The following is a 26,163-nucleotide window of genomic DNA, read 5'->3' as shown; positions in this document are numbered from 1 at the left end:
GGGCTTAATAAGACTAGATAAAATCTAGCTGTCATGTTTGCTTTGTTGTCTTCATATATTTTGAAGCTTGACTGTGAGAAGAAAGTGTCCTGGTATAATTTGATGTAGTTTAAGTCCCTCGTCGCTTAATGCAACACTTTCACACAAACATGTTGGCAACCAGACAGAAAAATGCAACAAATATCCATCAGCAGCTGCAACAGACTGATCTCTCTGAATGTAAGGAGTTAACAGATTCTTAACACTGAAGTTTGTTGCAGTACTTTTTCCAATTAGCCATACATAAATCCTTCCAGAAATATTGTGTTCAACCCCCCTCCCCCTTACTAAAAATGTGAATGTAACAAAAACAAAATTGATGACAGGACGAGTTCAAAGGTCAGCTCATTCTTTAATATAATTGTTAAAAAAGAATTTGTTACTGGGAAAAATCAAGTGAGAAGCTTAAGCTGTCATTTTTCAGCAAGCAGATTCTGTCCACACAAACCGATGTTAATAAGTGAAAAAGCTTCATAATTAGTCTCGCTCGGTAAAACAGTGAAAGGAAATTCGGCCAAATGTTTCAGACTTTATTTATCTCATATAATTTTCATAGATTCTATAAATCCTGCTCCTTTCCAGATTTTCCACGTCATCGGTTATGATGTCGTTAGTTGAGTTTGTTTGAGTTTCATGCTGATGGTGACCTGAAGAAACAGTCTGGTAGATGTCTGCTGTTGGCCGCTGGAGACCCGTGTACAGTTCATCTGTGTTGTCTTCACCCTAAACAATAAAACAGCAAAGAACAATTTCAAGAACTGTTAAAACTGTTCATTAAAAGGCACCAACTGATTCAATTCATTTCATTTGTATGTTTGCTCTGCAACAGTTTCTTCTCACAGTTTTGGTATCAAGAAGATGCGTGTTTGTGTGAATGTTATGATTGCTTCAGTGACTTGGTTTGGCCAGACGTCCTGTGAGCGCAACAGTGTCATCTTGTGGTTATTTTCTGCAACTGCCCAGAAAACAACCACTTAAAAAACCACCACTGGAAGGATGAGTGATGGGAAAACAACTGGACACATAGCTGGAGGCTACAGTCTTGAAATCTCTAAAGTGGTCTGCAAAATTCAGTAGATAGAAACATGTTCTGGGTGTGTTTTCTAGTCTTCTTAGTAACAAACAGCAAAGAAAAACGGGTTCTGTGATAATGACAACATAAAAATAAGTATATTTACTCACTGTGGCCGCCGTAGATCTATGCACAGGTGATCCAGATGTTTCAGATCTTAAACAGGTGCTTTAATACGAGAGGAACCTCAGATTAGTGTAAAAGTTTAGTACAATCATCTGAAGGTAAAGTTCAGACAAATGTGTTAAAAAAAATTACAATTTAGATTCAAGATAATGGAATAATTCTGTTCAAGATGAACATAAAGATCACAAGTGAAATTTAAAATCAGCAGTTTTAACTGTGAAGCTTGTATTTAGGTAAAGGAATAAACTATGAATATTGTATTAGTTTCTCACCGATGTGGACGTCTTCTGTAAATAAATACCAGAAAAACTGAAACTATAATTAGGAGAACTGCAGCAGTTAAAGCAGAAAAATAAGTCACTCCTGCAGACTGGCTCCAAATTTCATCTGACAGATTCTCATCGGGATTTGAGTCTATTGGAAATAAAACAAACATTGTTAGAGAATATATGATTCATATGAGTTTGACATAACATATATATATAGGTCTACTCACCTTTAACTGTGATGCTGAGATGGAAAATAAATGTTCCATCAAGATTAAGACACTCACAGGAGTAGTTCCCACTATCAGCTGCTGTTAAACTGGTCAGGTGCAGAAACACAGTTTGATTTCTGGTTTTCAGTGAGAACCTGGAGTCACATTCATGATCAAAGTCACCTCCATCCTTGTAACGCAGACTGCACTCTTTGCTGCTTCTCTCTGTTCTGATCTTACACACAATCTGGATGATGATAGTCGTTTCGTTGGTGCAGATTGGAGTGAAATCAGATTCTTTTCCTATTGTTTTCACAAGAGTCACTGAAAGCAGTCAAGAACAATGAATAAGAAATAGTCTGCTGTTAGAGTGGAATTTTAAAATAATAGAGCAGATGAAACTAAGGTTAACAGAAACTGAAAGTTTATAGTGAAAAACAATTCAAGATTCAATTAAAAGAAAATTTGATTTTGTACGTTACCTTCAGCATCCAAAAAGCACGTAAAACACAGCAGAAGCAGTAAAAGGCTGATTCTCACTGCATCCATCTAAGCAGTTTATCGATGCAACATCTGCTGCTGCACTGAACAGAGGCCGTCTCAACTGTCCTCTGAACTTTTATTGGGCGACTCAAACCACAAATTCTCATCTCTCAAAGTGGTTCAAGAGGATGTGAGACTTTTTCTGAAAGGGAAACGCGTCTACATGACGGCTTCACGTTGAAACAACAGAACACAAACCAGAATTATCTCTGCACAATTTAAACTCCATGTTAGGTCAAAACTTTGCTTAAAACCAAAACAATCAACTATTATGGTTATTAGCAATTAGAACGTGTATTTTCTGCACCATCTTACGTCAGAATGAAGCAAGCAGCATGACAGCAGATGGGACTTCCTGCCTTGTTTTCAGCAACAATTTGGTGTTTGCAAGACATAAGATCTAAATGCCATGTTGTTTAGTCTTGAATGTGAGCTGTAAAGAGAAGACAGCACCCTGCTGCAGGCTGATGTAGATTGGGTCCATCACTGCTTCTTAACACAAACGAAAACTAAATAAATATCCTTCAGAAGCTGCAGCAGATCTATTGGAATCACCAGTTAATACATGCAGAAGTCTGAAAGAGTAGAATAACTTCATACTGAAATATTTACTATTCATTTTCTATTTTCTCTATTTATGGAAAAAGAGATGCTTCTAAATACACTTTTTTTTTCTTTACACCATTAATGAATCTCATATCAGATTAAAGGTACACCAGAGAAAAATCAAGATAGACAATCAAGTTGGGCAACAAGAAACCAAGACATGAAAACAAAAGCAGCAACTCACCAAATATTTGGAAAGAGGACAGATTTCCACAATTTGGGACAATTTGACTAAAAGAAGACAAGTTTCTGAAATGTTGATACATTTGGGGTTTTATCAACTGAAAGAAAAAACTTGGAAGTCATTCATTATGTGGTGCTTTTCAAGAAAACATAATAATTTCATTAAACGACTTTGAAAAGACAGCTTTGCATTGTGTCTAAACAATGTGGTCATCAAGGGAAACATAAAAAGACGTCCCCATAAACCTGTAAGAGAAGAAAGCGTACTGGTACAGGTTGATGTAGGTTAGGTCCCTCATCGCTTAATGCAACACTCTCACATAAACATGTTTGCAACCAGACAGAAAAATGCATCAAATATCATTCCGCAACTGCAAGAGACTGATCTCTCTGAATATAAGGAGTTCACAGATTCTTAACCACTCACTGAAGTTTGTTGCAGTACTTTTTCCAATGAGCCATACATACATCCTGCCTGAAATATTGTGTTCAATATCGCCCCCCCATTGCTAAAAATGTGAACGTAACAAAAACAAAATTGATGATGGGATGACTTAAAAGGTCAGCTCATTTTTTAATATAATTTCAAAAAAGAGATTTGTTACTGGGAAAAATCAGGTGAAGAGCTAAAGCTGTCATTCTTCAGTTATCAGATTCTGTCCACACAAGCCGATGTTGAAGTCAATCACCTAAGAACTGAAATAGCGTCGTAATTAGTCTCGCTCAGTAAAACATAGAAAGGAAATTCAGCCAAACGTTTGTCAGACTTTATTCATCTCAACAGATTATTGATTCAGAAATTTTCATAGATTTTACAAATCCTGTTCCTTTCCAGATTTTCCAGATCATCAGTTATGATGTCGTTAGTTGAGTTTGTTTTAGTTTCATGCCGATGGTGACCTGAAGAAACAGTCTGGTAGATGTCTGCTGTTGGCCGCTGGAGACCCCTGTACAGTTCATCTGTGTTTTTTTCACCCTAAACAATAAAATAAAAAGCAAAGAACAATTTGAAGAACTGTTAAAACTGTTCATTAAAATGCAGCAGCTGACTGAAGTCTTTTTGTTTGCACTGCAACATTTTCTTAAATTTTTAACAAAAATATATGTTTGCATGAATAGGACAACTTTAGTGACTTTGTTTGGACGTCCTCTGAGCACAACAGTGCCATCTTGTGGCTATTTTCTGCAAGTGCAATATCTGGATGCAACAGTTTGCAATCTCTAAAATGGGCTGCAAAACCCAGAAGAAACAAACTTGTTCTGCTCTGTGACATAAGAATAAGTATATTTACTCACTATGGCCGCAGCAGATCTATGCACAGATGATCCAGATGTTTCAGATCTTAAACAGGCTCTTTAATATGAAAGGAATTCCAGATTAGTATAAAAGTTTTGTATAATTTTTTGGAAGTAGAGTTTAGCCAAACATATCCAAAGAAATAACAATTTGGATACAATATAATAGAGTAGTTAAGTACAAGATGCACATAAATATCATGTGTCAAAATTAAAATGCGCTGTTTTAGCTGTGAAGCTTATATTTAGGTAAAGGAATAAACTATATTATTGCATTAATGTCTCACCGATGTGGACGTCTTCTGTAAATAAACACCAGAATGACTGAAACTGTGATGATTAGGAGAACTGCAGCAGTCAAAGCAGAAGGAAGAGTAACTGCTGCAGACTGGCTCCAAACTTCATCTGATAAATTATTATTAGGAAGTGGATCTTGTACTGGGAATTTAAAAAAATATTATATTATATATCAAACATAAGTTTAATACAATAAATATAAAAGTGGCTCACCATTAACTGTGATGCTGAGATGGAGAAAATGCGTTCCATCAAGATTAGAACACTCACAGGAGTAGTTCCCACTATCAGCTGGTGTTAAACTGATCAGGTGCAGAAACACAGTTTGATTCCTGGTTTTCAGTGAGAACCTGGAGTCACATTCATGAACAAAGTCACCTCCATCCTTATACAGCAGACTGCACTGCTCTCCATTGCTCCTCTTTGTTATGATCCTACACACGATCATTATGATGATATTCAATGTGTCATTGGTGCAGATTGGAGTAAAATCAGATTCTTTTCCAATTGTTTTCACAAGAGTCACTGCAAACAGTTAAAAACAATGAATGAGAAACAGTCTGATTGCTGTAAGAATGGAATCTTTTAAAAATTAAAACAGATACATTTCAAAGAATATTTAACTTCAACATTACCTTCAGAGTCCAAAAAGCACGTAAAACACAGCAGAAGCAGTAAAAGGCTGATTCTCACTGCATCCATCTAACCTGCTTATCAATGCAACATCTGCTGCTGCACTGAACAGAGGCCGTCTCAACTGTCCTTTGAACGTTTATTGGGCGACTCAAACCACAAATTCTCATCTCTCAAAGTGGTTCAAGAGGATGCAAGACTTTTTCTGAAAGGGAAACGCGTCTATATGACGGCTTCACTTTGAAACAACAGAACACAAACCAGAATTATCTCTGCCCATCGCATCGTTACAGTTTGAACATCATGAAGGGTCAAAAGTTTGCTTAAAATTCAAGTTATTACTTATATTAACCATGAAAGAAATGTATTTTAATGTACCGTCGCCTCATTGATTACAACAGAGCTGATGGCATGACGGCATGTTGTCATGGCAGATGGAACTTCCTGCTTTGTTTTCTGCAAAATAGGTGGTTAGCAAACCTGAAGATCTAAATGTCATGTTTGCTTTGTGGTCTTCACATATTTATAATCTTGAATGTGAGCTGTAAAGAGAAAAAGGTTACAAGTCCTGTAGAGTGAAATAAACTCACAGTACAATGGATGTATTTTTATTTTCCATCTTTATGTTATAAATAGATATTTCTAAATAGGTGTATTTTTTCTTTACAGAATTATTAAATTATACAAGAACAAAAGTATCCAGGAGAAAATATGAGCAGGATGATTACTTTAGGACACAAGAAGGTGAGACAGAAACAAACCACCAGTTCAGGAAATGTAATGCGAAGAGGACAGATTTTTTTCAAGATTAATAAGAGTTTTCTGAAATTTGATTACTTAGTGCTCCAACGTTTTTTGATTTTAAAGAAAAAACTTAAAAGATGTTTATAATGCGGAGCTTTTGACAAGTCTATAAGATTTATGTAACAAACTTGCAAAATTTTGCAAATCCTTTTTGAAATGGCAGAGAAAAGACACCATGCTCTAGTTGTTGTGTCTAAACAACGTGGTTGAAAAGTGAAAAGTGAAAACATGTCCCATCAAGTCATCAACTGATGTCTAAATGTGGTTTAAAGGTGGTTAAGGCTGATAACGGTCCAACTAAGGCTGACTTTTTTTTTTTTTTCAAAATTCATGTGGCATTGATCAAAAAGTTCAAAAAGTTTTCAATGTGTTTTTCTACACTTAATAAAAACAAGCAACGTTAAATGTTTACCCCACGCTATTTTTACACAATGCAAATATTAATGAACAGGAAGAAGTACAATGAAAACAATGTTAAAATTGTGTTGAACGTTATGGAGATTTTTTGTTTTTTCCAAATGACCAAAAATGACAACTTTCCTTTGTGTTTGTTTATTTGTTTTTGGACGTTTATGCAAAAATGACATGCTGCTGAGGTTTCTGGAAACATGTTAAAGGATGTACATACATATACATATGTTATATGAACACATGAACATGTCTTCATAAAGAGGCATCGATGGAAAATGACAGCTGAGGCAGAGAGAAGGCAGATAAACAGAGGGAGATCAACTAAAACTCAGAGAAACAAGCTAAGTGAAAATGATCAACAGTGATCTCAGAGAAATAAACCCAAATTCACAAAAAACCTAATACAACAATAAACTAAAAACAAAGAAACTTATATGACAACAACATTAATGAACATGGGAAATTAATCGAATGCGGCAAAACCCATCGAACATAAATGAATCAGAAGGAAATTATCTGAAATACGAAAGAAAAAAAATTCCAAATACACAAGAATTGTGATGGTAAATTTGTCCATTCAGGAGATAATATTTGTAGAGTCACAATTAATTTGACAGCTGTGCATTATCCCTGTTGAATAAAGCGAATTTTCCTTCTGACTGTAGGAGCTGTACGGCTCAATTTCAGTCGCGTCCTGCAGAACAAAATGTGGAAGAATGAGCTTAAAATCTGAATGTGTAGATAAATAAAATGAATCAATTTTTGAAATTTAAATTACCTCCTCTAGATGATGAATGCACGACTCGGGTTTCTCTCTGTTGGGAAATAAAGCAGCGTAACGCGGGCCTGATTTCTTTATTCATTTACAGAAAGGTACATTTCCTTTTTTAAAAAAATATTGCTTATGTTGAGAAGCCTAAGTATAAATAAAAGAAAAAATAATGCATTAGTTTCTCACCGATGTGGACGTCTTCTGTGAATAAATCCCAGAATAACTAAAATTACAAAAAATAGAAGAACTGCAGCAGTCAAAGCAGAAAGACGAGTTACTCCTGCAGATTGGCTCCAAACTTCATCTGATAAATTCTCATCGGGATTTGAGTCTTTTAGAAATAAAACAAACATTGTTAGAGAATATATTGTTACTATAAGTTTGATAGAACAAATATGGAAGTGTGCTCACCATTGACTATGATGCTGAGATGGAAAATAAATGTTCCATCAAGATTAGAACACTCACAGGAGTAGTTCCCACTATCAGCTGCTGTTAAACTGGTCAGGTGCAGAAACACAGTTTGATTCCTGGTTTTCAGTGAGAACCTGGAGTCACATTCATGAACAAAGTCACCTCCATCCTTATAGAGCAGACTGCACTCTTTTCCACTGCTTCTCTCCGTTCTGATCTTACACACGATCATTATGATGATATTTGATGTTTCGTTGGTGCAGATTGGAGTGAAATCAGACTCTTTCCCAATTGTTTTTACAAGAGTCCCTGAAAGCAGTCAAGAACAATGAATAAGAAACAGTCTGATTTATGAAACAGATAAACTGAAAGTAAATCAGATCCAAATACAATTAAAGAGAAAGTGAAGGCCTCTGATTGATTAAAAAAAAAACTTTCAAAATTAAATTCATAGACAATTAAATTTTTACGTTACCCTCAGAGTCCAGACAGCAGGCAAAACATGGCAGAAGCAGTAAAATGCTGAATCTCACTGCATCCATCTAACCTGCTTATTACAGCAGAATCTGCTGCTGCACTGAACTGAGGCCGCCTGAACTGTCCTTTAAATCTTTTTGGGCAACACAAACCACAAATTCTCATCTCTCACAACGGCACAAAAGGATGTGACTTTCTTTTTTTTTTTTCAAAAGGAAATGCGCCTGCATGACGGCATTTCTTTGAAACAACAGACCACACAAACAGGAATTATCTCTGCACAATTCAAATTACAGTTTGTAATGTTAGTTTGCTTAAAAGCACAACAATCAACTACTATTGATATTAATTGTTATTGTGTTTTTCTGTACTCCAACATTAAAGCTTTATCAGCATGTTATGATGTAAGGCAGGACTTCCTGCTTGTTTTTTTGCAACAATACGGGGTTAGGAGATCTAAATGTCATGTTTGCTTTGTGGTCTTCACACTTTTATAATCTTGAATGTGAGCAGTAAAAAGAATAAAGGTCATGCTTTATGTAGGTTAGGTCCCTCATTGCTTCTTTATGCAACACTTTCACACAAACATGTTTGCAACCAGGCAGAAAAATGCAACAATTAATGAAGGTTTATCAAAGCTTTACGTGCTGAAAGAAACAACTGGCTAACTGTCGTCTTCCAGTTTGTTTATGGTTACATTTTTAAGTCTCATAATTTAGGTCATAATGACTAAGGTCACAGTAAATTTTGATTTATTTTGCCATTTGCATTTATAAAAGTGTGTGATGTTAGGGATCATACATGTCACACCAAGAGCATTAACTTTCTCCTCATCTCTGTCAAATCTCCATGTAACTGCCCTTTAATTTTTTTTCTTGCTTTTAATTTTTTAACTAGTACTCTATATAAAGTGCTCTGGAAGCCACCTATTAAAAAAATAGATTATTATTATTAATTATTATTATTAACTACTTACATTACTGCTCCTATGACAGTAAATTCTTAACATCTTGATAACTGGATATTAAGGTTTTTGCTCAGACTGACTAAACAAACACAGAAATCAGATCCTGTTATGAATTATTGTGCTATATAGTAGAAACAGTGTCCATCATTTTCAAAGGTGAAGTTGATTTATTTGTATATCAACATTTGTAAAAATTAGAACCATTTAAAGGAAAATTAAGGGAACATACGAAAAACATCAGATGTGTTAGAAACATGACATAAAAGCATGATCAAGTAGAAATAAAAAAATGTTAAATGACGAAAAAATATAAAGTTTTTTGTGTTAAGATCAACATGCAAACAAACAGAAAGGTTGTGATTTAATAATGTATTATATTTTGTCAGTATGGTAATAAACAAGCAGGTCATCATCACTAGGTGATAACACTGACCTTCAACATGATGCATGTTGGTCTATCACAGCACAACATAACGAGGAAATTCAGTTGTATTTATCAAGACAGATTTTCAGTTCAAAATATTTTCATAAATGTTACAATTTCTGTTCATTTCCAGATTTTCCAGCTCATCAGTGACTTTGGGTTCAGTTTTACACTGATGGCGACTCGAGGAGACAGTTTGGTAAATGTCTCTGGTTTGTTGTTGGAGACTTGAGTACAGCTCATCTGAGTTGTCTTCATCCTAAACAATAAAAAAAACAAAAATTTATAGTAAAAATCTTCACGCAAACAGCCTAAGTCAAGTGAAAACATCATTTGATGTCTCCGCTGGAAAAAGACGTTTCATAAACTCTTAAATCTCTTTAATAAAAGACATGAGTTAACAGTAACACATTAAATCATTCAGTTTTTATCGATTTTTGTCTTCTTCACATTTGAACTGTTGTTTCTCACAGTTTAAATGCAGAGAAGATCAGAGTTTGTTTGCATAGTTTGGTTCTTATATTTAGAGATTCTCACTCTAAGCGCAACAGTGCCATCTTGTGATCATTTTGTAAAGTGCATGTAATATATATTAGGATTTATCACTATTCCTTTACTGGAGTTGAAATAATCTGTTTATTGAACCAAAATTAATCAGAAACTTCTTCCAGTTACAGTTATTTTTCACAGGAAATGATCTGCAGCTGTTAGGAGGGAAGTTTCTGACTATTGTTTATGTTAATACACTCACTATTCAAGTATTATATTTAGGTAAGTATTGTGCCATCTAGTGTTTGTAATGTTCCTTTGTGGTTCCTTTCTGCCCGTATGGCTCATATTAAAAACCACTGGATGAATGGATGTAACGTCTAAAATGGTCTGCAAAAAATAGTTAGAAGTAAAGTTTTGGGACAGTTTTATACAGAATTAAAGGAAAACATGTTTTTCCTGTATTTTCTAGTCTTCTTTGTGACAGTCTGAAAATAGTAACTTATAAAATATAGATATTTACTCACTGCAGCAGCAGCTTGTCCGTGTACAGACGATCCGGATGTTTCAGATCTTAAACAGGCGCTTTAAATAAGAATTGAACTCCAGATTAGTGTGAAAGTTTAAAATAACATCTGGAGGCAGAGTTTAGGCAAACATGTTCAATGAAACAATAGTTCAGGTTTAAGATAATGGAATAATCATGTTGAAGACGCAGAAGAAAACCGCAAGTGAAATTTTAAATCTGCAGCTTCAGCTGTGAAGTTTGAATTTAGGTAAAAGAATCTATGAATATTGCATTAGTTTCTCACCGATGTTGACGTCTTCTGTGAATAAATCCCAGAATAACTGAAACTATGATAATTAAGAAACCTGCAGCAGTCAAAGCAGAAGGAAGAGTCACTCCTGTAGATTGGCTCCAAACTTCATCTAATAGATTCTCATCGGGATTTGAGTCTTTTAGAAATAAAACAAACATTGTTAGAGAATATATTGTTACTATAAGTTTGATAGAACAAATATGGAAATGTGCTCACCATTGACTATGATGCTGAGATGGAAAATAAATGTTCCATCAAGATTAGAACACTCACAGGAGTAGTTCCCACTATCAGCTGCTGTTAAACTGGTCAGGTGCAGAAACACAGTTTGATTCCTGGTTTTCAGTGAGAACCTGGAGTCACATTCATGAACAAAGTCACCTTCGTTCCTATACAGAAGGCTGCACTCCTCTCCACTGCTTCTCTCCGTTCTGATCTTACACACGATCATTATGATGATATTTGATGTTTCATTGGTGCAGATTGGAGTGAAATCAGACTCTTTCCCAATTGTTTTTACAAGAGTCCCTGAAAGCAGTCAAGAACAATGAATAAGAAACGGAGTCTTGTTTTTTCACACACACACAGTGGCGCAAAAAGTGGGTATGCAGGGTATGCAACGCATAGGGGCGCAGCACCAGAGGGGGCGCCAAAACCCCGTCTGGAGGGGGCGGCGCGCCGATTATGTTTTCCCGTACACTAATGCGCGCCTTACGCTCCTTCCTCCTTTTACCCTTCACGTATCGTCGCCTCGGGGGGGGGGGGTGGGGGGGGCGGTGGGGGGGGCGCCGATCTATGTTTTTGCATCCACCTGAACAATGTGTAGTTGCGCCACTGCACACACACACACACACACACACACACACACACACACACGTCGTATACAGACAAGTATGTGAGACACATGGCCTTTGTTAAATATTTGAGGATTAAAGAACATTTTATTTGGTAAATACCCAAATAAAGAAAGTTAGAAGTTTACATTTACTCATTGTTTTTTTTTCCCCCTCAATTATTTTACCTGTATTTTTCGCACTACAAAGACCGTTAAAAAACAAATGTGGGACTTTGTAATAAAAAATACAAAATACACATTGATTTGAAGATCCATAAAAATACCAACTCCAACTCTGAACATAACTTCCACGTGAAACAAATTAAGGGGACGAGGCATTAAAATACAAATCTCGACAAGGTATAATTTCATTTTAAACCATATCAGGTGATTAAATCATGAAGCTTAATGAGAGAACATTGAGAATGAGCAATGACTCTGAAAAATCTCTGAAAGTTGTTGGAAAATAAAGAAAAATCAATGAATGTCCAAACGCCTGACTAGTTTATATGGCATTTACATTAAAATATAAAAACAATAAAAGTTATCTTTACATTACCTTCACTGTCCAAAAGAGAGAGAGACAATGGAATAAGAAGCAAAAAATGCAGCTTTAATATTTCCACAGAGATCATGATGTCCAAGCAACAGTGATTTTTTTGTATGTTCGTCATGTTGGGCTGTCGCAACATAAACCACCAATTCTCTGTCAAGAAAACAGGGAAGTGCAACTACGGGACTATGGCTGCTTTGTGTTTGAGTTCCACCAAACTGCTTTCACTTGATTACTTTCTACTAAACATCAATTTAATTTCCCCTTTGGGATCAATAAAGCAGTTTTGAACCCGATTGAATTGATCAACAAGTAAAACGCCATAAGAAAGGTATTGGAGCACATAGAAGTGTCATGATCCGTGTTTCTGTGTGTTTATTTTTGAGTTTTTCTGTGTGATCCTGTTCCCTGTGAGTCGCCTCTCTGCGTCTTCCCCGTTGATTGTTTCCCAGGTGTGTCTCGTTCCCTTGATTACCCCTGTGTGTATTTAGTCCCACCTGTTGTCTGTGTTCTTTGTCCCTTGTGTTCCCCGTTGTGCTGTACCTCGACTATTATCATCAAATTAATTTCATCATCTACATCCTGGGTCTCCAGCGTTTCTCCTCACCTCAACCAACATCTATTATGACAAGAAGTGAGATACTTTAAGTTTATTTTCACCTCACAATAATTACCAACATCAAACTATAAACTGAAATTATTGACAGTTTCAAGTATTTTCAAACAACATAATTCAGATACATTTAAACTTGTCCTACCATTAATTTTACAAGTAATACACTGAGAAAAATCTAACAGCATTTCCAACCAATTCACAAAACTGTATTTTATTCTCTCTCTTGCCCTCTAGGGGTCCCACAAGGCCCCTTTTTTGGACCAGCTGTCTTTACACCTTTTGTTAATGATTTTATTCCCAGACAATGTCAACATGTATGCAGATGACACTGTTGGTTATACACAAAACTGCAAAATGTTACAAAAAAATCTGCATATCTGTGCAAATATTTGTAAATCTTGTCCTGTCCTGATTGAAATAAAAAAGTGTACAATACACAAAATATTTAGTTTTAGTGTGTTTCTGTTGTGGCCGAAACATTACCCTTTGAAGATCAGATTTTCTTGGTTGAAACTTAAGTTTAATCTTGACACCAAACATGTAATTACTCTTCATTTCTTCTCAAACTAATTGTTGCATTACAGCATTATGCCCACATCAAGACGACCTTTAACAGGAAAATAAATGCACATCTCAGTCCAAACTGTGGTCTGTGGTCTGCTTACTGTAAACGCTACAGGCTACAAGATGGTCGACTTTAAACAAAGTAACCTAGTGCTCCTTTGAAGAGCACATGCTCTCCAGAAACTTGACAGAACCCATTAATTATTGAGCACTAATCATTTATACTCAAATAATCTACTTTCCTCCTGATTCTTAAAGACTCTAGTTGCACAAACGATTTTTGGCTGGACTCGGACTCTTCCTCTAAAGACTCTAGCTTCAACTTTGGATTTTTTTTAACAGTATCTATTGTAAATCCGACAAAAATAGATCTATTGTCACCAGCTTACAGATGATAGAACAGACTGTAGTGAGCATTTAAAGTAGATCCATATTGGAAGAATATTCTAAATCCATGTTTGAATGACATTTAAAAGAAAAAGAAAAATTTTAATGCAGTGAATGCACACATATAACAGCATACAGTATATAAAAAACACATTTTAATATAATTCTATTTTTCCCTACATATTTACATATTTTCAGTTTCCTCATTGCAACCAATACAAATAAATAACAAGGGAGTAAAGTTAGTTAAGAAGAGAGACCAGAAGTTAACCCGTTTATGCAATAAAGTCAATGTGGTGTTGTTTGCAGAGTAATCTTTGTGTAAAAATTTGCACACTGCAGTTGACGTGTGGAAGGGTTACACCTCCAGTTTCACACCAGCAAGCGACGAGGCCATGCGGCCTGTGTGGCTGAAAACAGGAAGTTCATACAGGAAGAAAGAATATGTTGAGAATTTGTTGGTCAGCCTTAACGCTTCGTTTCGACCTGCTGCTGCCTGAGTGAGTGGTCGATGTTCAAACGACCCGAAACACCCAAACTCACCCCTCACCCATTACATTATAGCATGTTGAGTCGAGAAGACTGCGGGGGAGAAAGAAAACATGGTCTTGGTTTTAAATGGGACATTTTTCTGGTCTTCTCTTTACTTTAACATGGAAAAATGCTTAACGATATTTAGAAAATAAGTTTTAAACAAAATACACAGATGTTAAAATATAGACAGTTACAGTGCTCCATAGAAAACATGAATTAAAATATAATTCATTTAACATGAATTAAAATATAATTCATGCTCAGGGAGACCTCTACAGAGGTCTCCCTGAGCTTGGATTATCCATCCCAATCACAATCAGATTATTTGTAGATAGGCTGGTGTGAATTACGGAGGTTAAATAAAGTTCATTCTCTCTGTAGACGCTGTAAGGCTCAATGTCAGGTACTTCCTGCAAGAGAGCAAACGAGATCATAAAAAAATAAAATAAAATTCCAGAGTAAAGTAAGCAATGGAAAAAAACTGCATTAAGTGTCATTATTTACAACGTAATGTACCGTGTTTGGATGAGGCGTTATGGTCACTTCACGTCGTCTTCTTCTTCTAATTGACAAACAAAAGTTATTCATCACAAATTGTACATTTGTCAATTTCCAGTCAAAACATTAACTTCCATGCAAGCGTGGATGTGTTTGTGGAGACTAATAAAACTCAATGGATCTTCTCTGTGTTCTGCACTCAGATCAACATCTTGAGCATTTTTTTGTGTGTTCTTGGTTCTGCGGTTTGTTCAAACTTTCCCCTCCTTACCTTACCTGCTGCTGAAGCAGGACGCCTGCTTAGGAGGGTAAAGTGTGTTTGCCATCATTGAGAAGTGTGCCATGTGTCAAACATGAACATCCTGCCTTCCCATAAACTGCATAAAACCACAATCATCAATTTGACTTCATCTGCATTATGAGTAGATAAATTAAAAACAATATACTGATCAATTATGCCTTACTATTTTGCGTGACTTAGTTGTAATTTATAAAACTAGATCACCAAGACCGAGATAAAACCAATGAGAGACCGATAGTGTGATAGTAATGTAGTTGTTGCCATAAACAAGATAACCTTTGATATGGTACAAACAAACAACACACACTGGGTAGAAAGTCAACAGTAACTGTGTTTTTGAAGAGTAAATAAATGCGCCCACTTAAAGGGCAACAGAAAAGCCGTCCACAGTTTTGAACCTGGAGCAGAAAAATGTTTCACCTTTGAGTTTGATTCTCTGATCTTGAGCATGTTAAAGAAACTGATCTCATGACTTTAGCAAATGAAACGGTGGATCATTCTAGAAAAAAATGAGAATCTTAAATTGAGTGTGATTGATTGGATTTATGTCTGTCAGGAAGTCAATAAAAGATTGGAAAGAGGATAATATGTCTGACTGGATAATAAACCTGACAGTCATCTACATAAAAATTAGAGGGAATATTATGTTTAAAGATAATATCACTAAGAGACAACAATCATACAAAAAAACAGTTTGAGAACAGAGATGTGTGGTACTCCCTTACAGAAATCAAAAACTATAGATTAACACTTTAAGATTTTGTTTCAGCAATTTTTACAACTGAAAAAAAGCAGGATTTTCAAACGCTGGTTATCCGACTGTTAAGTTTAATAATGAATAATGATTTACTCAAACTAGATTAGAGAAATAAAGCAAGACCAGGGATGCTGCAGGTGTCGTCTGGCAAAACGACATGACTTAAGTCTTATTCTCATTCAAATTCTGACGATTCAAAGCCACGTATCTTCGAATTTCAACCATGCAATTAAGGAAAAGTTGGAAAAGGCACTGAATGATGTACTTTTAGTGGTAAATTAACCTGATGTTATCTGCATAAGGATGAAAGGAAATATGTTTTTAAAAATTTTTTTTATGGCACTAGAGACCTTTATTGATGGACATCAGGCAGAGAGAGAGAAGGGGGAAGACTTGCAGCAAAGGTCTCAAGGTCGGGAATCAAACCCAAAATGGTTGTGTCAAGGATTATAACCTCTCTTTATGAGGCACCCGTTCTACCTCAATGCTACAGGACGACTCAGTGAAAAAGTCAAAGTTATGAAAGCATAGATTACACTTTTAAGGTTTCATGTAAACAGAATGGACCGGACCTCACTGTGAGGAATCACAAGGTCCCAAGAACGGAGCCTTGTGGTATCCCTGAAGGTAGATCAGCAGCACTGGACATCAAATTATTGATGCTAATGCAGAAAACCAACCAGAAATCCAAAGGTTTTAACCAAAATCGTTAGAATATCTGGAGAAGATCGTTGTTGTTAAGTCAGAACTACGGCAAGAACTGGGACATTTCTAGAACTGTTAGTCTCCTCAGCTAACAGTCGGGCTGCCAAGTTTCTTTTCACTATCATCTTGGAGTAGGGAAGCTGAAAAATAGGGGAACTGCTGCCTTTATGTACTATAATTTCAAAATGTACAATAATCAATAATACTAACATGATGGATGAACCTTTGAGAAAAACCATACTCATCTACCTGTGGCATTTGTTCCTGCAGATACATCCAGAAATGACTCCCAATAGAATGATGATGATCAATCCACAAACTCCAAATAAAGTAATTAGAGCTGAAGAGAAAGTTGTTTCTGAAGGAGGGATGGTGTCTTCGTCATCTAAAAAATACATGTATATTGTCAAAGATGTCAACATTTATCATTTCTATCCTTTTAACATTTTAATCATTTTGACACATTTGAAGCACAGCAGTGCACTTTATTGGGACCTTAGGTGATACAAACAAGTACATAATCATTAAGTACAAGAAAAAGACAACATGGTTTTAAAAACTTTCTAAAAAGGAAAGTGGCTGGATTTGTTTTAGCGCCTCTGAATTAAAACTTGTTGAACCACCTTGTGTTTCTACTGGCCTTCTATATCTGGAGATTGAAATTTTAAGTCTGGTTTTCTTTGCAAAATAGCTCAAGGTCAGTCAGATGGGATAGACTTTGACTGGACCATTTTATTACATGACTATGCTTCAAACCACTTTATTATTTTTCTGCTTGATTTGGATTTATGTTTTGTTAAAGTGTGAACCACAAACCCTAGACAGAAATCTTCTGTAGCTTCTTACATATTTCATAATGAGATAGTTCTGTATTTACTTCCAGGGGAAAAAATATGATGCTGCCGCTGCCATATTCACCAAGTTCAGAATGATGGGCAGTGTAAGCTAAAAATGCGTTAGTTTCCAATTTACACATTTCCACTACTCAAATGGGGGTGACTTTCACTTAAAATTCCAAATAAAACAGACATTTGAAGCTGAGCTGATCATGCTGAAATAGTTCAAGAAGGATAGAAGAATATAGACTTTTGCTCTGCATTTATTTTATTAGTTTAAATATGTTAAATATGCTTTATGGTAGACCCAAACTTATTGATGTTTTCAAACAAAATAAATCTTTTCCTTACCCTCAACAGTGATGATGAGCTGTAGAATAAATGTTCCACCACGACGTGAGCACTGACAGCTGTAGTTTCCACTATTTTCTGGTGTTAAATTGTTCAGATGGAGAAACATGGTCTGATTTATTAACATGAGTGAAAACCTGGAGTCACATCCCTGCTCAAAGCCTCTCTTCAGGTGGTATATTAGATGACATTCTTCTTCTCTGCTCCTCACTGGTCTGATCCTGCAGAAAACATATCCGATTGGATTCTGTGTGGAATTGCTGCAAACTGGAGTCAAATCTTCATCTTTTCTGATGGTTTTCACCACCGGTTCTGGATTATCTGCAGCAATAAAAATTGGAAAAGAGCAGCTATTAAACAGCGTTTATTGCCGTTTTTAACACATATTGCTAGAAAATGAGCGAAACAAAACATTATTTGGTTCTGTTAAACACAAGAAATAAAGATGGATTATTTTTGTAATTCAGGGCATAATATAGTGTTTTTTGTATGTTTGCTTTACCTTTGTCGTAGGAGCAAAGTGTCAGCCGCAGAAGTAAAACAAACCACAATGTGCATCTCCACATACTGGTTAAACTACCTACGACGAACCACAAAGACGCTGCAGCTCGTTCCTGTAAGCGAAGACAAGAAGGACCTTAAACTTTACTTAACAATTAGAAATGGCCATCAAGCTTACTTCCTTCAGAGACCTGTTAAGATGAACAGCATTAAAGATGAAACAGCGTCTCACCTTTAACAGAAGCAGAGCCAAACGAGGTTTCCATGTATCCTCTGCAGCATCGACCAACTAAACTGAGCCGTACTGAGCAGCCTTGTGCCCCTTTGCACTCGTCTACAGCAACAGCAGTCAAAACCTCAGAGCCAAAGCGTTTGTTCTCTCAAAAGGAAGATCTAGTTATAGACCCACCGAAAAAGGAAGTGCATAACATTTTCCATAGCTGCCTTTGTGGCGAAGCTGAAGAAGTGGTCAAACAAAAGAAAACTGGCAAGAAAAATCAATGATACAGAAAATTTTATTATATTTGTGATTTATGCAACATGTGGGTGCGTGTTGCATAATCAAGATATTAGTTTGTCAAAAATAAATGAGTCAGTTTAGTTTTGCTAATAAGTAGCAACATTCACTTGATAAGAAATAAACTTTTTCTGTCTATTTAGGTCACACAGGATTACTGTCCTGTTTAGGTCCTGTTTATGGTGGCAAAACAAATGAAAGAAAAGCATATTTTTGTACTTCAGCACAGTGTAAACATTGATCACATGCAGGAGAAGAAATCCTCTCAGTCTGTATAAAATCTTTCAGAAATGTATAGTTTGACGACAGGTCACTTTGACTTTAGAATAAAGTCTCATCACTTCCTGTTCAAGGTACGGCTCAGCCACCGCTGCTTCCTGTTAGAAACAAATGAAAAAGAAAAACTATTGTGACACGAAGACTGAAAGAAGACAAAAATAACAGTTCATTCAATGTTTTACCTTGTATAATGCTGTGCTGTTCAGTTCATTCCAAGTCAGGAGTTTTAGTTGTTTTCTTCTCCAAAGAAGAAATGTAAATATTCATATTACAAGCTGTGCCTAATATTTTTATATTATATTAAAATATTATATTTTTATATTTTTTCCATGCCAAAAATAACTTAGAAATACAAAGTCTACTGGATAACAGGACAAAGTGTTCAGAAATGCACTTTTAGTGGAAAATTAACCTGACAGCATCTGCATAAGAATGAAAAGAAATATGATTTATAAAATAGCACTAAGAGGCAGCGGGTAAAAGCAATTAAGAAAGAGCTTAGAGAACAATAATAATGAATTTGGATTAACATTCAAATCCTGTCCATCCATGACAATAAAACAGAAGTTATTTTACTGGGCGGTACCACAAGGGTCAGAGAACAGAGCCCTGTGGTACCCTCTAATGCAGCTCATCAAACACTGATGCTGAGACAAAAACGCTTTTGGTCCAGGAAGTTGGACCAAAAGCGTTAGAAACAATCTTTCCCAGATAATCTAAGTGCAGAAGTAGGACACAAGGAGTTTATCAAAAAAACTGTCAGCATATAGAGTCCAAACTGGGCTGAGTTTTAAACACAGACTTGGACACTTTCAGTATTGCGAGTATTTTCAACAAATAAAGTCTCAAGTTTCTTTCACTTGTGTTTTGAAGGATAGAAGGCCAAAAATAGACCTTCTACACCTATAAATCATCATTTCAAAATGCATGATATTCCCTTATACTAACATGACAATTATACTTCTGATCAGAACCAGATGGATCTCCTACCTGTGGCGTTTATTCCTGCAGCAACATGCAGAAATGATTCCCAGCAGAACGACAACAATCAGCACAACAACTACACGTAAGGTGATTAGAGCTGAAGGGAAAGTTGTTTCTGAAGGAGGAATGGTGTCTTCATCATCTAAAAAAATATTTTTAAAAATGACAAAGGGATTAAATATGTGAACACAACCTTTTGGAAATTATAATGCAATGCTTAAGTAATGTCTTGCTACTGTATTTCTACCATTCTAACTTCTTCTTTCATTGTCACATTTAAAACAGCTTATGATATACTTTACTGGAATTTAAATAACATGATGCAAAGTAGTGGATTACTTTGAAGTAGGGGCTTCAAAGGTCTTCTGTGACAAACTGACCCAAAACACAGTAGCTTTGAGGAATACTGAGGAAACAGTGTCTCATACAGTCACCATATATGATGGCATGTCAAATTAAATTCTGAACTCGTCTATTAATATATATATTTTTTAAATTGTAAACAGATTTATATCCAGTTCGTGAAGAATTTTAAGCCCAAAGCCACTTTAAGAACATTGTGCGCCAGTTTTTTTTGTTTGTTTTACACAAAAATGTGAGCGTACACTCATGAGGAAAAGTACACTCACTCATTTCCAAAGTTTTTCTTGTGCAGATGATCATGCATTTAACAAACACACACGCACAAACTGATTTTCGCATTTCATTTACTAAAAGAAATTTAGACGTAAATGAAAAAAGAATAACACTCCAAAATCCCTGCATCTTTTTTTAATCCAGGAAATTCAAAATTAGATCATTAAAAAATATTAATACCTGACAAAGACAACCACATGCAGGAAAAGATTTTTGAAAAGGTGATTTATTTAAAAAAGAAAATCTCAAAAGGTAAAAAGGTTTAGTTTTCTAACTAAAATTAGTTTTAGTCCTGTCTTTAAACACACCGGACCACATAAAGTTTGACCATTTAAACATCTCATCACCGTTCAGTCATTTCATCATAGTAAATATTTATCATGTTGGAATAAAACTGATATTGTTTGTTCAAAGCTAATAAATCTCTTCCTTACCCTCCACAGTGATGTTGAGCTGTAGAATAAATGTTCCATCAAGATTAGAACACTCACAGGAGTAGTTCCCACTATCAGCTGGTGTTAAACTGGTCAGGTGAAGAAACACAGTTTGATTCCTGGTTTTCAGTGAGAACCTGGAGTCACATTCATGAACAAAGTCACCTCCATCCTTATAGAGCAGACTGCACTCTTTTCCACTGCTTCTCTCCGTTCTGATCCTACACACGATTATTATGATGATATTTGATGTTTCATTGGTGCAGATTGGAGTGAAATCAGACTCTTTCCCAATTGTTTTTACAAGAGTCCCTGAAAGCAGTCAAGAACAATGAATAAGAAACAGTCTGATTTATGAAACAGATAAACTGAAAGTAAATCAGATCCAAATACAATTAAAGAGAAAGTGAAGGCCTCTGATTGATTAAAAAAAAAACTTTCAAAATTAAATTCATAGACAATTAAATTTTTACGTTACCTACAGAGTCCAGACAGCAGGCAAAACATGGCAGAAGCAGTAAAATGCTGAATCTCACTGCATCCATCTAACCTGCTTATTACAGCAGAATCTGCTGCTGCACTGAACTGAGGCCGCCTGAACTGTCCTTTAAATCTTTTTGGGCAACACAAACCACAAATTCTCATCTCTCACAACGGCACAAAAGGATGTGACTTTCTTTTTTTTTTTTCAAAAGGAAATGCGCCTGCATGACGGCATTTCTTTGAAACAACAGACCACACAAACAGGAATTATCTCTGCACAATTCAAATTACAGTTTGTAATGTTAGTTTGCTTAAAAGCACAACAATCAACTACTATTGATATTAATTGTTATTGTGTTTTTCTGTACTCCAACATTAAAGCTTTATCAGCATGTTATGATGTAAGGCAGGACTTCCTGCTTGTTTTTTTGCAACAATACGGGGTTAGGAGATCTAAATGTCATGTTTGCTTTGTGGTCTTCACACTTTTATAATCTTGAATGTGAGCAGTAAAAAGAATAAAGGTCATGCTTTATGTAGGTTAGGTCCCTCGTTGCTTCTCTATGCAACATTTTCACACAAACATGTTCGCAGCCAGGCAAAAAAATGCAACAATTAATGAAGGTTTATCAAAGCTTTACGTGCTGAAAGAAACAACTGGCTAACTGTCGTCTTCCAGTTTGTCTATGGTTACATTTTTAAGTCTCATAATTTAGGTCATAATGACTAAGGTCACAGTAAATTTTGATTAATTTTGCCATTTGCATTTATAAAAGTGTGTGATGTTAGGGATCATACATGTCACACCAAGAACATGAACTTTCTCCTCATCTCTGTCAAATCTCCATGTAACTGCCCTTTAATTTTTTTCTTGCTTTTAATTTTTTAACTAGTACTCTATATAAAGTGCTCTGGAAGGCACCTATTAAAAAATAGATTATTATTATTATTATTATTAACTACTTACATTACTGCTCCTATGACAGTAAATTCTTAACATCTTGATAACTGGATATTAAGGTTTTTGCTCAGACTGACTAAACACAGAAATCAGATCCTGTTATGAATTATTGTGCTATATAGTAGAAACAGTGTCCATCATTTTCAAAGGTGAAGTTGATTTATTTGTATATCAACATTTGTAAAAATTAGAACCATTTAAAGGAAAATTAAGGGAACATACGAAAAACATCAGATGTGTTAGAAACATGACATAAAAGCATGATCAAGTAGAAATAAAAAAATGTTAAATGACGAAAAAATATAAAGTTTTTTGTGTTAAGATCAACATGCAAACAAACAGAAAGGTTGTGATTTAATAATGTATTATATTTTGTCAGTATGGTAATAAACAAGCAGGTCATCATCACTAGGTGATAACACTGACCTTCAACATGATGCATGTTGGTCTATCACAGCACAACATAACGAGGAAATTCAGTTGTATTTATCAAGACAGATTTTCAGTTCAAAATATTTTCATAAATGTTACAATTTCTGTTCATTTCCAGATTTTCCAGCTCATCAGTGACTTTGGGTTCAGTTTTACACTGATGGCGACTCGAGGAGAGTTTGGTAAATGTCTCTGGTTTGTTGTTGGAGACTTGAGTACAGCTCATCTGAGTTGTCTTCATCCTAAACAATAAAAAAAAAAAATTTATAGTAAAAATCTTCACGCAAACAGCCTAAGTCAAGTGAAAACATCATTTGATGTCTCCGCTGGAAAAAGACGTTTCATAAACTCTTAAATCTCTTTAATAAAAGACATGAGTTAACAGTAACACATTAAATCATTCAGTTTTTATCGATTTTTGTCTTCTTCACATTTGAACTGTTGTTTCTCACAGTTTAAATGCAGAGAAGATCAGAGTTTGTTTGCATAGTTTGGTTCTTATATTTAGAGATTCTCACTCTAAGCGCAACAGTGCCATCTTGTGATCATTTAGTAAAGTGCATGTAATATATATTAGGATTTATCACTATTCCTTTACTGGAGTTGAAATAATCTGTTTATTGAACCAAAATTAATCAGAAACGTCTTCCAGTTACAGTTATTTTTCACAGGAAATGATCTGCAGCTGTTAGGAGGGAAGTTTCTGACTATTGTTTATGTTAATACACTCACTATTCAAGTATTATATTTAGGTAAGTATTGTGCCATCTAGTGTTTGTAATGTTCCTTTGTGGTACTGCGTGTCTGCCCGTATGGCTCATATTAAAAACCACTGGATGAATGGATGTAACGTCTAAAATGGTCTGCAAAAAATAGTTAGAAGTAAAGTTTTGGGACAGTTTTATACAGAATTAAAGGAAAACATGTTTTTCCTGTATTTTCTAGTCTTCTTTGTGACAGTCTGAAAATAGTAACTTATAAAATATAGATATTTACTCACTGCAGCAGCAGCTTGTCCGTGTACAGACGATCCGGATGTTTCAGATCTTAAACAGGCGCTTTAAATAAGAATTGAACTCCAGATTAGTGTGAAAGTTTAAAATAACATCTGGAGGCAGAGTTATATGCAAACATGTTCAATGAAACAATAGTTTAGGTTTAAGATAATGGAATAATCATGTTGAAGACGCAGAAGAAAACCGCAAGTGAAATTTTAAATCTGCAGCTTCAGCTGTGAAGTTTGAATTTAGGTAAAAGAATCTATGAATATTGCATTAGTTTCTCACCGATGTTGACGTCTTCTGTGAATAAATCCCAGAATAACTGAAACTATGATAATTAAGAAACCTGCAGCAGTCAAAGCAGAAGGAAGAGTCACTCCTGTAGATTGGCTCCAAACTTCATCTAATAGATTCTCATCGGGATTTGAGTCTTTTAGAAATAAAACAAACATTGTTAGAGAATATATTGTTACTATAAGTTTGATAGAACAAATATTGAAGTGTGCTCACCATTGACTGTGATGCTGAGATGGAAAATAAATGTTCCATTAAGATTAGCACACTCACAGGAGTAGTTCCCACTATCAGCTGCTGTTAAACTGGTCAGGTGCAGAAACACAGTTTGATTCCTGGTTTTCAGTGAGAACCTGGAGTCACATTCATGAACAAAGCCCTCTCCATCCTTATACAGCAGACTGCACTGCTCTCCATTGTTCCTCTCTGTTCTGATCTTACATACAATCATTATGATGATATTTGACGTTTCATTTGTGCAGATTGGAGTAAAATCAGATTCTTTCCCAATTGTTTTTACAAGAGTCCCTGAAAGCAGTCAAGAATAATGAATAAGAAACGGAGTCTTGTTTTTTCACACACACCCACACACACACACGCACGCACACACACACACACACACACACACACACACACACACACACACACATATATATACAGATATACTTGTCGTATACAGACAAGTATGTGAGACACATGGCCTTTGTTAAATATTTGAGGATTAAAGAACATTTTATTTGGTAAATACCCAAATAAAGAAAGTTAGAAGTTTACATTTACTCATTGTTTTTTTTTCCCCCTCAATTATTTTACCTGTATTTTTCGCACTACAAAGACCGTTAAAAAACAAATGTGGGACTTTGTAATAAAAAATACAAAATACACATTGATTTGAAGATCCATAAAAATACCAACTCCAACTCTGAACATAACTTCCACGTGAAACAAATTAAGGGGACGAGGCATTAAAATACAAATCTCGACAAGGTATAATTTCATTTTAAACCATATCAGGTGATTAAATCATGAAGCTTAATGAGAGAACATTGAGAATGAGCAATGACTCTGAAAAATCTCTGAAAGTTGTTGGAAAATAAAGAAAAATCAATGAATGTCCAAACGCCTGACTAGTTTATATGGCATTTACATTAAAATATAAAATCAATAAATGTAAATAAAAGTTATCTTTACATTACCTTCACTGTCCAAAAGAGAGAGAGACGATGGAATAAGAAGCAAAAAATGCAGCTTTAATATTTCCACAGAGATCATGATGTCCAAGCAACAGTGATTTGTTTGTATGTTCGTCATGTTGGGCTGTCGCAACATAAACCACCAATTCTCTGTCAAGAAAACAGAAAGGGAAGTGCAACTACGGGACTATGGCTGCTTTGTTTTTGAGTTCCACCAAATTTGACACCAAACTGTTTTCACTTGATTACTTTCTACTAAACATCAATTTAATTTCCCCCTTTGGGATCAATAAAGCAGTTTTGAACCCGATTGAATTGATCAACAAGTAAAACGCCATAAGAAAGGTATTGGAGCACATAGAAGTGTCATGATCTGTGTTTCTGTGTGTTTATTGTTGAGTTTTTCTGTGTGATCCTGTTCCCTGTGAGTCGCCTCTCTGCGTCTTCCCCGTTGATTGTTTCCCAGGTGTGTCTCGTTCCCTTGATTACCCCTGTGTGTATTTAGTCCCACCTGTTGTCTGTGTTCTTTGTCCCTTGTGCTCCCCGTTGTGCTGTACCTCGACTATTATCATCAAATTAATTTCATCATCTACATCCTGGGTCTCCAGCGTTTCTCCTCACCTCAACCAACATCCATTATGACAAGAAGTGAGATACTT

The 26,163-nt window shown here is 35.5% G+C and overlaps 6 long non-coding RNA genes across 8 annotated transcripts; all 6 read right to left on the bottom strand.

Annotated features, from left to right (window-relative positions):
- Positions 1-371: 371 nt before the first annotated feature.
- LOC103474791 (uncharacterized) lies at positions 372-2,572 on the bottom strand. Of its 2 annotated transcripts, XR_014091079.1 has the most exons (6): positions 2,198-2,565; positions 1,956-2,039; positions 1,734-1,870; positions 1,510-1,651; positions 1,222-1,279; positions 372-762 (listed from the first exon to the last, which is right to left on the bottom strand). It is a non-coding gene; the product is annotated as an uncharacterized LOC103474791 (long non-coding RNA). The 2 variants fall into 2 exon arrangements; XR_014091078.1 differs by having other exon boundaries at positions 1,734-2,039; positions 2,198-2,572.
- Positions 2,573-3,800: 1,228 nt separating this feature from the next.
- LOC145554118 (uncharacterized) lies at positions 3,801-5,478 on the bottom strand. The gene is made up of 5 exons (XR_014090159.1): positions 5,276-5,478; positions 4,854-5,165; positions 4,631-4,781; positions 4,344-4,401; positions 3,801-4,023 (listed from the first exon to the last, which is right to left on the bottom strand). It is a non-coding gene; the product is annotated as an uncharacterized LOC145554118 (long non-coding RNA).
- A 1,135-nt stretch (positions 5,479-6,613) lies between these two features.
- Positions 6,614-11,374, bottom strand: LOC145555028 (uncharacterized). The gene is made up of 7 exons (XR_014091081.1): positions 11,069-11,374; positions 10,844-10,988; positions 10,559-10,616; positions 7,672-9,801; positions 7,447-7,591; positions 7,267-7,303; positions 6,614-7,182 (listed from the first exon to the last, which is right to left on the bottom strand). It is a non-coding gene; the product is annotated as an uncharacterized LOC145555028 (long non-coding RNA).
- Positions 11,375-13,627: 2,253 nt separating this feature from the next.
- On the bottom strand, positions 13,628-18,762 carry LOC145555025 (uncharacterized). Its single transcript, XR_014091076.1, has 6 exons — positions 18,523-18,762; positions 18,292-18,403; positions 17,790-18,110; positions 16,852-16,987; positions 14,858-14,903; positions 13,628-14,751 (listed from the first exon to the last, which is right to left on the bottom strand). It is a non-coding gene; the product is annotated as an uncharacterized LOC145555025 (long non-coding RNA).
- Positions 18,763-18,912: 150 nt separating this feature from the next.
- LOC145554116 (uncharacterized) lies at positions 18,913-22,176 on the bottom strand. Of its 2 annotated transcripts, none has more exons than XR_014090156.1 (5): positions 21,619-22,176; positions 21,141-21,452; positions 20,077-20,212; positions 19,269-19,326; positions 18,913-19,184 (listed from the first exon to the last, which is right to left on the bottom strand). It is a non-coding gene; the product is annotated as an uncharacterized LOC145554116 (long non-coding RNA). The 2 variants fall into 2 exon arrangements; XR_014090158.1 differs by having other exon boundaries at positions 19,269-19,323.
- A 468-nt stretch (positions 22,177-22,644) lies between these two features.
- Positions 22,645-26,082, bottom strand: LOC103474804 (uncharacterized). Its single transcript, XR_014090155.1, has 5 exons — positions 25,508-26,082; positions 24,528-24,839; positions 24,303-24,447; positions 24,017-24,074; positions 22,645-23,258 (listed from the first exon to the last, which is right to left on the bottom strand). It is a non-coding gene; the product is annotated as an uncharacterized LOC103474804 (long non-coding RNA).
- Between the last annotated feature and the right edge of the window lie 81 nt (positions 26,083-26,163).

Source organism: Poecilia reticulata, chromosome 2, assembly GCF_904066995.2.
Source record: "Poecilia reticulata chromosome 2, P_reticulata-male-v2, whole genome shotgun sequence".
NCBI classification, from domain to species: Eukaryota; Metazoa; Chordata; class Actinopteri; order Cyprinodontiformes; family Poeciliidae; genus Poecilia; species Poecilia reticulata.
The sequence above is the reverse complement of the archived record's forward strand: the minus strand, read 5'-3'. Positions and strand labels throughout refer to the sequence as shown.